Genomic DNA, 14,260 nt, shown 5'->3' with positions numbered 1-14,260 from the left:
TCATACAATATTATATGAGGAGAGAATCTTGGAAATAATCTATCTTAATTGTCTATTATTTTTATCATCTTACTTTTACATCTGTACTTTCAGATTGCAAATATTACACAAAGCTTAATTAAATACAGATGTTACATAAACAGAACTTGAAAACAAAAGCCTCTGTAAATTCCACTGATCAAAAATAATCACTCTAAGTAATCTGATGCGTATAACTACATTGCTTTTCCTGAGTATTAACATATTTATCATTAATATTACTATGATCTTTACATATGAATCAAAAATATATTCGTTATTTTTCAAGTTGCTTTTTTTCACTTGATATATCTAGAGCATATTTCACTTGTTCATACATTATCTACTTCATTATTTTAAGGGTTGTGTAGTTTTCATTATTTAAGCTGGTTTCATATCGATGTTTATTTAGATTCTTCTCGTTAGGTGTTTTACTAAGGAAACTACTAGAAACTTTCTTGTAGATGTCTCCTCAAGCGTTTGTGGGAATGTTTATGTAGAATAAAATGCAAGAAATAGAAATGCTAAATATAAGAATATAAACATTTGTAATTTTTATAAATAGTGCTAAATTGCCCTAAGAAAAGACTATCCAGTTCCATTAATAATATACTTTTAAGTACATTTTATCATGCTTCAAATCTTGTGAACTCAAACACCAACAAATTTGCAGCTCCTCAATTATAAAGTGGGAATAACAATGTTTGCTAAATGTATTTCACAGCATTGTTATGAAGACCAAACAGAATACTCTGCATGAAAGCATTTTGTAAAAGCTTTTATTCAAAGCTCAATCTTTTAATTAGAATAAAGTACCTGAATATGGTAAAAAGTACCTGCATATGGGTAAACAATACAAGCGAGTTTTATAACAAAAAGTAAATGTCCCTTCCACACCAGGTGCCCCATCCATTTCTGTAAAGGAATAGAAATGTTCTGTTTAAACACAGCATAATCATGTATATGTCTAAGTGTGTGTATATATGTATCTCTCTGTGTATGTATGTGTATACACATATGTATATATAAAACAAATTAGATGATGTTTTTGATGGTGTGGCAGATTGTATTCAACATCCATTTTAAAATTCTGATGTGCAGATGTGCAGAAGCTAGAAAGCAAAAGCCTATATTCCGTAGAACTTAACATTTAACATTCCAGATGTGTTTTATTCTCCAAGAGAATGATGCAGTGGGCTGAGATTTCCAAGGAGAAAATGGGGCAGAGTGGGTCTTTGTGCTTTTGTGCTTGCTGCAGAGGAACAGAGTCATGGAGGCCTTTGGTTTTTCTTAGCAGCCTTAGCAGATATCCCTATACCAAGTAACTACTTCCTAAACCTCAAGACTTAGGGCATGGGCGATCCATCATGTTGATGCGGCCTGGTCCTAGAACTGGTAATAAAAATGGGAATGCCATTCTCCTGGCCTTATCCTGGTCATGGTGAGGATAAAGAAATATGGGTGAACCACTGAGTTCCAGGTTAACAAACCAATGGAACTTTTCAAGCCTCTATCTTTTCTTTCTGCCATGTGCATCACACACAACCTCGCTCAGTGTTTAACATTGTTCACTGTTCTATATGACATTTCAGGTTTTTGCACAATTTTAATAGCCTAATATGACTTAATTTAATCTGCACTGATATAAATTTTTCCATCCTTTCATTTTTATGGTTATTGAGTCATTTGGTTGTCAAGAACATATTTTTATAAATATGATATATCTCTCAATGACTTATTTGAATTATACCTAACATTCATATTCTTTTACCTCTGCCATTCTCCTATTCTATCCATATACTGGTTTTACAAATCAACAATTATTTTTTTATTCTAAGATATCTAAGAACTGCCAGTTCTTTTTTCATAATCATATTTTTTACCAAATTCTATTCACTTATTTACATGCTTTGTTGTATTTGCAATTTTTCCCTTATCTCCCTAAAGTTTGTTTGTTTTTTTGTTGTAATTTTTATTAAAATATAATTTACATACAGTAAAATTCTCCCTTTTTAGTGTGCAGTTCTGCAAGTTTTGGCAAACACATAGTTGTGTAAGATACTCATCATCTCAATTAGGATTCTCATCACCTCAAAAAATTCCTCCTATTCTCTTTGAAACCAACTCCTATCTTCACTCCTGTTCTCTGGTGACCACTGATAGTTTTTTCTTTGCAAGAATGTCATATAAAAGAAATCACACAATATTTAGCCCTTGGAGTCTGGCTTCTTTCACTTAGCATAATGCATTTAAGATCCATCCATGCTTTTGAGTGTATCAGAGGTTTGTTGCTTTTTATTGCTGAGTAGTCATTCATTGCATGAATGTGCTACAGTTTGTTTACTCAGTCCCCAGTCCAGGGATATTGAATTGTTTCCAGTTTGGCCAGTATGATTAAAGCTGCTATTAACATTTGGGTGCGGGTGTCAGTGTGAATATAAATCTTAATTTCTCTTGGGTAAATGCATAAGATTGAGATTGTTGGGTCATATGGCAAGTGTATGTTTATAAGAAACATCAAATGTTTTCCAAAGTGTTTGTGCCATTTTGCATCCCATCAGCTGTATATGAGAGTTCTAGTTGCTCCACGTCCTTGTCAGCTCTTGGCAATGTCAGTTTTGTTTTCATTTGTTTTGTTTGCCATTTTAAAGTACTGGTGTCTCATTGTGTTTTTAATTTGTATTTTCCTAATGACTAACAACATTGAGCATCTTTTTTATATGCTTATTTATAATCCACAGATCTGTTTTAGTAGGTGACTGCTCATATCTTGTGTTCATTGTATTATTGGGTTGTTTTTCATCTTCTTATTAAGTTTTGAGAGTCCTGTATATATTCTAAATACTAGTCTTTTAATTGATATGTGATTTATATATCTGTGATTTGTCTTTTCTATGACTTGTCTTTTCATTATCTTAGCAGAGTCTTTCAAAGAGCAGACTTTCATATATTTGACAAAGTTCATATTAGCATTTTATTTTCCTTGTGTTTTCTGCTTTTGGTGTCACACCTAAGAAATCTTTGCATAGCCCCAAATCACATGATTTTCTCCTCTGTATCTTTCCAGAATTTTTATGGATTTAGATTTTACATTTAGGTCTATGATCCACTTTGAGTTAATCATTCATATGTGATGCAACGCATGACTTGAGTATTGTTCTTATACGGTTATCTAACTTGTCTACCACCGGTTGTTATTCCTTCTTCATTGAATGTGTATTTGTTGAAAATCAGACCCTTCCCTATGTTTTACAGTCCTGTCCTTATTTTCCTAATAACTGTTTCCTCAGGTGTAAGTCATTATTTTTAGTGAGTTTGGCATTCTCTTTCTTTGTTCTGGTTTTTCATTAATATTTGGTGAATTTTGACTGTATTTTCATCTTTGCAGTTGAGAGTGTTCATTAGATTTTCGGCTGTCCAGTTTTAACAGTCTAATTTTGTGGAGTATCTCAACAGGAGGTCTTCTGGCTATCAATGATTCATCTCAGACATTGCCATCCTCTTTGGGCATATATTTTTTCTTTTTTCCACCACCAGCTTTCTCATTCAGCACTCTCACTGAAGATAGACCTTCTCATATTGCTGATCAGTCCCACTTCATGCCCCGACTGCCACTGGCTTTCCCCGGGCCCCCTCCAAATGCCACCTTCCACCACCTCTAGACATAGGCACCTCTGATGCTGTTCCCACTTCCATGATTGTGTTCTCCTGTGCCTTTACCACCACATTTTCTCTCTGTGGGAAGAAAGGCTATTTAGTCTATACTCTTAAAACAAAGTAATACAAATGAATTAATCTTGGAGAATTTCATAAGGTCCAATAGGCTGGTGCAAATCGATGTGTCTCTAAAAGAGGATAAGGGGTAACTACACAGGGAACTGGACTAATATCTAACAACAGAAACTCATTACCACATACCATTAACTGATAATCTAGAAGCCACAAAATCCCTTTTGCTTCATAATTCTCCTCTAGTTTTACTTCTCAAATTTGATGATAAAATATAAAAAGCATATAACTCTAATCACTTTCAACTGTATGTCAATTTTTGTAGTAATTATCAGTGTTTACCCAAATAATTAATAACTATTTATCCTGAGTTATGTTAAATTACTACATAGATGACATACTTTATAAACTAAACTCTGGTAAGAAGATTACAATGAAATGCTTATTGATTATGTAATTTTAAGCTCATTGCTAAAAAACAACATTATTGTACATACTTATTTTTTCCAATTCCTTGTTGTCTTTAAATAACTTAATCAAATACTTATTTAGTCAGAAGGCAACTCATTTAAAAGTGTTTGTTAGAAAGACAATCAATATTTTAAGATAGAAAATTAAGTGAAACTATGAGTATTTCTTATAATTATAATATAACCAAAGTAAAATGCTTATTTCTGAAACCCTACTAAAATGTTTGAGAAGGAACTCTCTTCCTCATTGTTTACGAGAAAATCAACAGATTTTCTGCAGTGACTTACTATTCAAGAGTTATTTAGGGAATGTTAAATGCATGAGTAAGATTAATCATGCAAGAAAATGTGATCACTTTCCATACCAGGATGATGTCTGTACATATTAAAATAATTAAACATTAAAGAAATTTTAAAATCTAGAGATTTTTATTTCTACATGGAACTAAACATTTAGCTAAAAGAAAAATATTTGGATACCTGATTTTTGTGGCTATCATTTAAATGATGGAGAAAAAAATTTTGTTTGGGTTATCGTTTAGTAGTTTTTTTTTTTTTAAGGAAGATTGGCCCTGAGCTAACATCTGTTGCCAATCTTCTTCTTTTTCCTTTTTCTCCCCAAATCCCCAGTACATAGTTGTATATCATAGTTGTAGGTCCTTCTAGTTCTTCTATGTGGGATGCCTCCTCAGCATGGATTGGTGAGCAGTGAGCAGGTCCGCGCCCAGGATCCAAACCAGTGAACCCAGGCTGCCAAAGTGGAACCCACGAACTTAACCACTACGCCACCAGCCGGCCCTCCATTTAGTGGTTCTGCATAGAAAATGGAATTTCCTCTACATTACAGCACCCAAAGGAAGAAAGTTTTGAGATTTCGGTACAGACCTAACCGGATTTGCCGACATCACCAAACCCGTGCATTATATCCTGAGGAGAGATATACATGAAATGCTTCACATTTGCGAAGATGGTTAAGAAAGCTTGCAGAACATATATCAGAGTTTCTGACTTTATTTTCAGAATTTTACTTTTTCAGGCCAATTCCAATCACTTAAGTCAAGAAACCAAAATGGAGATCAATTAAGATTTCTTCCTGAAACAGCTCAAAAATCATCAAGTGCAAATAAAGAGGGAGTCAGAGAGACTGTGACAGTGAGGCATTGAGATAATGATCTCTCTCTTCTATTCTGAGGGCCTGGCCCAGAAAGCAATGTGTCAAGGACCTCATATTCTAAGTAAGAGATGAGAGAATTCCTCTAACAGACTGCAAAGAGTAAACCTGAGTTAGTTTCCCAAGAGCAAAGAGGGCAAATGAAGGACTTGGAAAAATATACTCCTAGTCCTGAACTGGAAGTAGCAATTATAGATGCTCTTGTTGGTGATGGAAATATCCCAGACCTTCCATACAACACTTTGGATGAAATTGCAAAAGAGAGAACCCAACATTTGGGGATGGATCTGTAGCATCTTTGAGCTCGCAGAGAATGGGGAGAGCCCCTGTGCTTCTTCGCTGAAGAAGAGTCCTGCTCCTTTCCGGGTCCCCAGCTGGGTACCCACCAGTCTGCACAAAGTGTTTGGGTTTGGTGGGTGGCTGCAGTGCAAAGACCTGTGATTCTCTAATGTTGTCAGAACTGTTAAGCAAGAACATCAGTTGTGTGACCCTGGCAGCCACCTGGAGATGAGGAGATGGCTACTATGAATGCTCCAGGGTTCTGCCCTCCTATTAAACCAGAAAGAAAAATGGTTAGAAATTGCCATTGAAGCCATTCCACTTATTAACTCAACATGTAATGACTTTTGTTACTCTCATACTTCAAAATTAACCCCAGTCTAGAGACATAGCTGCTAAAATATTTAAGAGTACAACATTTTATCTTCCTTTTCAATGTCCTTACTTTGCGTCTCCACTATTTTATGTTAGGCACAAGTTGGCCCTATATTATTATGACTTTCAAAACAGCAGCCTGATTCTTTATTCAAGGTCATCAGCCGATGGATCCTAAAGGTATATTAGTTTCATAGAATTAGAAAGGAGCATGTGTTTTCTTTGCATTTCTACAAAATGAGAATGAATGTATTAATTCTTCAAATAAAAGCAACAAATGGCTTAGAATTAACAGAAAGATGGATATTCATTTTATAAGATTTAGCCTCCAATTACTGTGATGAACCTCCAATTACTGTGATGCATATGCACCGGTAAATGGGCAAAGAGATAAGATTCACAGTGACAGAGAGGGAAAGGGAAATAATCTTACTCATTCAGAAAACATCTGAGTTCTTCAGACAACAGCAGTCAACATTTAGAAAATATGTATTAAATTCTTACGGATTTGTCCAGCTCTATAACAGTGCTCATTTTACTGAAGGCATTTTGGACTTGAATTTTAAACACTACAATAAGCTTCTCGTGGGTCAAATTCTCTTTGTAATTGACAAAATCTATTCACCTAGATTGCATTTTTTAAAGTAAATAAGCAATTATAGAACAGAGATCAATTGGTATTTGAACAGAAGCAGGTTCCTCCAAATATTGTTGAATGTGTAAAATTAAAAACATGTTATGTACTATTTCTCTTTAAAATTATATTTAAAGTTAATTTTTTTCTCAACAATAAACTTGGATGTTTTGTTATTGTTTGGAATTCCCAAACACTTGAAAATTAATGTATACCATAGATCAAATGACTTAACATTTTGATAAATTCTAGGAGAACATTTAATCTTATGTCTCATGTTATAGTCATAAAAAACTGCTCACTAGCCATCCGCTATCTTAACCATACTCTCCACACCAGTGTCAAGATGGGAAGGGCTCTGAGAAGAAAGGGGCAGTTCTAATGTTCTGTTTAGGACCTACTTTTGATTAAAGTATTTCATTCAATGCCAGGAAGTCACAAAGCTTTCTGCTTTCTTTCCTCTGTCTTTTCTTTTTTTTAGGTCCAGTTTATTCTTAACATCCACTAGCTAGGTTAATTTAGCTGTCCTGAGTGATTAATTGCTGTGCTCAGAAGTAAATATCCTGTGCCACATCAAATTTCTTTATATGTACTGTGTGTGGTCCCCCTGCATTCATCTACAGATATGTATATGTGGTGACTGAGTAAAAACATACTCTCTCCCACCCCCACTTCTCTTTATCACACAAAAACAATTCCAAGTGAGGACGTATTCCATAATCGGTATAGCGGCAGAGGAGAGATTCAATGTGCAAAAAGCAAAAGCATCACAATTAATGGCCTTTCATTCTCTCCAAAAGTATTTTTATCTAAAAACTTTCCTTTTATGTGTCAAAATACCTTAATTAGAAGTTGAAAATCAGAGAATAACCCGGCAACCTTGCTTCTCTTTTCATATTTTTAGCAAGCCTATTGAACATTCAGTGACTACCCAAAAGTATTTTAAACTAACGAACAGAATTAGACCATTGCTAAATATTGCCACCAAGACAAATATTGCTAATTATAGCAATATCTGTACTACTCTTGGGAATATGGTAAACTCAAGAGGACAGGATTATTTTAATGATTCTAGATTGACTCAATGGGGAAGGAAATTAGAGTTGGTGTCTTGACTGTAAATTATTGTTTATCACAAAATAGAGTAAGTTAAAGGCATACAGAAGTAATTCTCAGTGTATCTAGTTATAGGAGTGAATCTTACTGCCATGGAAAGATTGAAATGCGTGTTCCTTTGCATAGAAAGACTTCTTGTTGTACAATAAGTGATGTGACAGCAGCAGGAACACTGAAGATCTAACCACTGTCGGACAAAGAAACATCATCAAAAAAAAAGAGCAAGTCCAAATTCTCTCCCAAGTCACCAAAAAAAAAAAAAAAATCTAATCTTCATTAAAAAAAGAGAAGAGATTTACCACTGGGAAGTGTTAGCCTATATTTGAAATAAGAGATTAGTAAAATATGAATTTAAACATTTTACAGACTGTATAACCCAAACAAAATGGAGAGATGGAGAAATTATGCTGGGCCTGGAAAATTTTAAGGGTGCAGGATAATCTTTATTAGCTGTCCACAAAGATTACATTCAGCATTTAAAAACTTGAGGCTCCACTTTATTGGTCTGTAGAGATGATTTTTCGTCCAACATCCTAGAGACCACATACGGCAAAAGAACTACAGTAGTAAATTATGATACCAGACGAAGTTTCACAGCAAAGAGAGAGTTTTTTGGCAATAGCTGCCTTTGAAGAAAGGCTATTATATAAGCCTAAACCTTGTATCAAATGAGTATCCTAAAATACTGAGAGATTAATACAACTGCAGGATCTTAAACTGTTAATCATTCAGATCAGTTAATCTGAAAGAGCTGAAACAGAGCCATAAAGTACCAGGGCTCTTGGGGGTGGGTGAACGTATTTGGGGAAGAAGTGAGGAAGAAAGGAAGGGGACTTATTCAAGAAAATGATCAGATGTAACAGGTCAAATCAGATTATTTTACAGGGATGAATGTCTATTGGGAGAGATTTGGAAACCAAGAGCCAGCAGAAACAGATCTTTTGTGAGACTGGGAATATGAGATTGCAGCGGCAATATCAGGGTTATCAGTTTAAGACACATTTTTTTCTTTTACTTTTTTCATTTGTTTTTCTCTTTGGTGATATAGAGTAAACTAGCCAAGTAACACCAACCTATTCCTATAGGAGTAACTAGCCATGGAAACCAAGCCACTTGATATAGGGATACCAATCTCTCTTGTTAAATACCGTCTACATATTGAGAGTAAAAAAGAAGGTGTAACAAAATGTCTACTAGTGGAAAGATGAGCTATTCTCCTTTTTAATAATAAATTAACATTTGTGTAAACTTTATACTTCACAAGGAGCTATAGTAAAAGCTTATTGGATTTGAGCTTCATAATAACTCTTTAAAATAAGACAGATTTTATTATGCCTGTTTCACAGATGAGAAAATTAAGGGTCAACCAAAGTGAGGGTAGCTGAGACAGTGCTAATCAAATATCTATTTATTTTCCAGACTCTCCTGCAGTGAAGTTGGAGCCTTGTGACCCCTTGCGGCCGACAGACTGTGAGCAGCAGTGATGGGTGCTGTTCTGAGCTGGGGCAGTTCCCAGGTGGTGAGCCTTGTCCCTCTCTTTCTTTCCCTGCTGCAGAGTCCTCGATGCCCATGTCGTTCAGATGGCATACCCTCACATCGGCGGAGTCTGTCCAACACACATTGGACAGCATGGGTGTGAGAAATAAATTTTTATTATATTAATCACTGGATTTCAGGGTTTGTGCTTGTGGCCCCTAGTGATAAATATCCTGACTAATGTAGAAACTAGTACTTGAAGTTGGATGCAGCTGCAGCAAAAATGCAAAATATGTACTATTGGGTGAGTACAGATGTGGGTGGTAAAGGCACCAGTATTAGAGAACGAAAAGGTGGTGGCTTGGGTTAGGGGAACATAAGATATTAAGTGACAATGCCACGTATGATCATATGGGAGGTGAGCCACATGCCTATTGCTTTTGCAACTTAAGAGAAAAGCTTGGAAAGTAGTAATGTGTTTGGTGAGTTGGCTATTATTGGTAATATTTGGCAAGATGCTATCGAGTTAAGTAAAGGAAAAAAGCTACCAGCTAGCAAGCAGAAATTAAAAGGAATAGATGAGGGCCGGCCCAGTGGTGCAGCGGTCAAGTGCGCATGCTCCGCTTCAGGTGCCCAGGGTTCACTGGTTCGGATCCCAGGCATGCGCTGATGCACCCCTTGTCAAACCATGCTGTGGTGGCGTCCCGTATAAAGTAGAGAAAGATGGGCGTGGATGTTAGCTCAGGGCCAATCTTCCTCTGCAAAAAAAAGAGGAGGATTGGCATCAGATGTTAGCTTAGGGTTGATCTTCCTCACACACAAAAAAAAAAACGGGAATAGATGATGTTCAGAAATTCAGCCAAGTAATAGATAGATCAGATCTGGATAGATCAGAAAACCAAGTGCTTATAAACCCCAAGCATGCAAACAAACAAACAAATAAATGGAAATCTAAGTTGGAGAGGTGAGCAAACCAGGGGATTAAAAAAGTTTTGAGTAGAAAAAGATCTATGAAACTTTTACTACCTGGGACGTGCCTTATGTTAATTGGATACAATGACTCAGGGAAAAGATCACAATTAGGGAATCTCCTTTCCACCAGAGAGGCTCCAGGAAGCCACTATCTTATCCTAGGTATGCCTCAAAAGCAGAGCCTAAGCGGAAGGCCTACATGCAAGTAGTTTATTTGGAAAGTGATTTGAGATAGAAGGAGGGATAAGAAATAAGTCATGGAAGGGAAAACCAATAGAGAAATGCATTTTGGAGCCAGCCACTGCTACAGACAAATGACATTCAATTTCGCATGGTCTTCTGAGATTCACAGAATTCGTGACAACTGTGCGCCCAGGCAGTAGAAGGTGGGAGACTTTATCCATCAGCTCTCATCCCCCAGTGCTCTATGGTGGATCCATTTACACTCAGTTCTCAGCAGTTCTACTCCTGAGTTGTATGTACGTGAGTGCTGAGCAGTCCCTGAGGGTGGTACACGCTGTGACGTCAGAGAACCTGGAACTAGAGCAAAAGATACTTGATCTCAGTCTATAGACAGATCCTGCCTGGTTATACTTGCAAGAAAGTGGTCAAAGCCTGGGTGGAACTGGATGAGCAGCAGTAGTGGGAATAAAAATGAGGCCAAGGTTTGAAAACCGTGCCTCAAAAGTAGAAACTCAGTTGAGTTGAGAGAAGTTGGAATCTAAGCAAAAAAGACAGGGGAGAAAAGAGCAGATTAAGAGCCGTGTTTCAAAAAGAACTTTGTGTACACTTACTGGCCCATTAAACAGACTGAATGCAAATAGATCAGAAACCTACCAAGTTTCTGGGGGGAAGATATACTGTTTTCCCAAAGAAATCACAAGCCTGAACCTAAATAAATAAATAAATAAATACATAAAATCTCTTTGATACTTTGAGAATTGAAACAATCCTCAGGCTCATAATAATATTCCATGTGGAAGACGCAGGCTGAGAAATTTGTGCAACTAGCAAAGCTGTCATATTGCCCGACATCCATTTCAGATGTTGCCAAAGAGGTTAATGGAAAAGGAAAAATGTCCCAGAGGATATGGCCAGGGTTCTCAGAAAGAAATGGACCAGCAAGGGAGCTGTTCTCAGAATGAGGAACAGGATATAATCAAGGTATCACCCACGCCACGAAGAAGGGGTCTTTATACTTCCTGCCTGATGTGACTTCATAATTGCCATGGAGCACTGACAGCTGCATCTCCTTTCTCCTCCTTCCCAATGGGATTTATTTTATTGCATATATCTCATTCCTACATCAGCATTATATATATATTGAATGTGTGTGAGGGAGAGGAGCACAGATAATCTGCCATGTTTCGCCCACAGGTCTTAAGACTAAAAGGAGCGACATCTGGACATATTGAAGCAGATGTGGGACCACCCAAGGATCTTGGACTTGAGCTAATTGCAGTAACTGGATGGAACTTTGGGTCTTCTCCCTCGGGAGGGGTGTGTGTGTGTTCTGTGTGTGGGAAGAGAGAATGAATGAGTATTGAGTGACCAAAGGATAGACTGGCAGAGGCTGTTAAGGTTTGTGAGTATCTCTATGCTTCTCTGTATTCCCCAGCCTTTCTGAAAGTTAGGTTGGAAATATGGAAGTAATTCTGGCCAAGGTAGTATGAAGGAAGCAAGTCTGATTTCCGATCTCAGGCAGTTAAGACACACTCTATCCCTCCCTCTCTACCTTCTCCTGCCACAGGGAGTGACTTTGGAGGCCATATGTTCTGTATGATGTGGCCTGAGTCCTCTCTTGAATGAGAACTACCCTTGGGAATGGCTCCACCAGAATCAAACTCTGACATGAATGAGAATTAAACTTTTATCATTAAACCATGGGGATTTGAGGGCCTGTCTCTTGCATTAATTACCCTGACTAATATAATAAGGGGACCCAAACTCCAAATTTTTTATTTTAAATTCCTTAATTTTTTCAATTGTAGCAAAGCATCACACTTCATAATTGAAATTAGAGATTTTGACATCTATCTATCCATTCTTCTAGGTATCTGTGTTTCAGTCAGACCTTATTCAAAAATCAAATTTGTACTATGTCTGTGCAATCCTGGTCAAACTGTGGAGGGATGGATGGGCTGCTCATCTTTCAAATTTCAGCTCCAGGGTGGCCTCATATGTAATTCCATTCCCGACCCCTTTCTTCCCTCAATAGAACTAACTGCTCTGTCTTGAGTTCCCCACTGAACCATTTAATCTCAAATAAGGGAAACTAACTCTAGATAGTTTATTCAAAATTATTTATGTATTAAAGTATATTAGATAGCTTATGAATCCTTTGGGTTGCAAATACAATTGTAGAGTCAGCACGGCCAAAACCAATGCCCCAAATCACACGGTAGAACTAGTTCAATAGAAATATCACTGCTGCTACTCTAAGCACAGACCCTTCAGCTTCTACTGCCAACACTGGCAATGTTGGGCACTTCAAGGTACTACTCCACACTCTGCTACTCAGGAACTTAGAGCTCCCACTGCCCATAGAATGCCTGATTCTTTGCTTCACTAGCTTCCTCTTCAAAATCTAGCCTGTATCATAATTGAAAAGTGAGGCTGGAGAAGTGAGTAAATGGCTTCTCCAGAGATGAGCAGGAATTTCCCAAACACATTAAAAACGTTCAGGGGCTAGGTGGCCAAAAGAAATGACCAATTTCCACTACAGCCATGTACATACCACTACTGCGGATGGCAACAGGGATGTAATGGACACTTAATAAATATCTGTAAAATGGATGAAATAATAAAGAATGACCAGGACTGAAGCATTCTGTTATTGCTATTCACACAGCATCATTTTAAATGACACAAGAGTGATTGGACTGAATAGCATGGCTGTACAGCTCCCACGAGTTCAACAGAATTATTATTTCAGTCCCATCCAGTTCGATAGCAATCAAAGCCAGAAGTACAGAGAATGAGCTCCAACTGACACACTCAGCCCGATCCTCTGGACTAAGAGGAGCTCAGAGCTTAATAGGACACTGAAGGAAACTGACTAGGCTTCCACTATCAAAGTGAAGTAGGGAATTAGAGCAATTTTCCTGACACTCCAGGCAAAAATGGGCCGTTTGCCTGGATTATCTAGGTCACTGCTTCAAACTCGCAGATTCATTTTGCCCACGGAGAACTGTCCTAGTAGCTGCAGGTACCAGAGAGTAACTAACTCGGAAATATGCTCGGGGTAAAAACAGCCTCATTACTAACCATCCCCTTTTAACTACACTTAAATGTCTATGATTTTTGGTCATATTGATCCAGGCTGGATTTAAAAGAGCAACTCTTTGGAGATGGATTACAAATGCCACACGCTCTTAACTTGCTATTAGGTTGAAAGCAGAATGTGTCAAGTCAAATGATAAAAAATGAGGATCCGATTCTCTTTCAGGCTGACTTGCAGGATTCCCCCCTGATTATATGGGAATGAATCATCTGCAATGATATTTAGGTTAGTAATGCCATTATAATAAAGTGTGTAATTTAGGTTATTCTCCATTATGTCAAGAGAATTGCCACATACTCACCTCCTTCCCTAACTTCTCAGCTTTGCTCCTGTGGCTTACTCAGGCCGCTGTTAATTGACACAATTAAGAGGGAAGAAGGATTTGCAGGGCCCAGAGGAGCCACTGGGAGAGTGAGGTTTATGCACTCAGGAGAAGGTTTTATATGCTCTCCAATGACTTCCTTCCTGATACCCCAGTTCTTCTCTATCAGTGAAAAAGCTAGCGCAGGCGAGTAACCAACAATATTAGTGTTACTGAAACCGGTTTCACTCATTTTATTTTTATTTGTTTAAATCGGGCACCATTTTAGGCTCTGGTTTCCTTCTAAGGGTAGAGATATGGCTTTAGACTTGGCCAATTCTCATCCACTTTCCCATCAGTTTGTTTTTTCCTCATTATTTTCCTATACTATAATAAATTAGAATAAAGTATCACGAAAATCCAAAGTATTTTTGAG

General features: G+C 37.3%; 1 long non-coding RNA gene across 1 annotated transcript in view; it reads left to right on the top strand.

Moving 5' to 3' along the window:
• The window catches only part of LOC131414094 (uncharacterized), a 28,161-nt gene extending 16,026 nt beyond the window's left edge, over nt 1-12,135 (top strand). The window contains exons 2-3 of the long non-coding RNA XR_009222105.1: nt 9,212-9,311; nt 11,618-12,135. This is a non-coding gene — a long non-coding RNA (uncharacterized LOC131414094). The remainder of the gene's footprint in view (nt 1-9,211; nt 9,312-11,617) is intronic.
• The last annotated feature ends 2,125 nt before the right edge of the window (nt 12,136-14,260 follow it).

The sequence above is a fragment of the Diceros bicornis genome, chromosome 14 (genome assembly GCF_020826845.1).
Source record: "Diceros bicornis minor isolate mBicDic1 chromosome 14, mDicBic1.mat.cur, whole genome shotgun sequence".
Classification (NCBI taxonomy): Eukaryota; Metazoa; Chordata; class Mammalia; order Perissodactyla; family Rhinocerotidae; genus Diceros; species Diceros bicornis.
The sequence above is the reverse complement of the archived record's forward strand: the minus strand, read 5'-3'. Positions and strand labels throughout refer to the sequence as shown.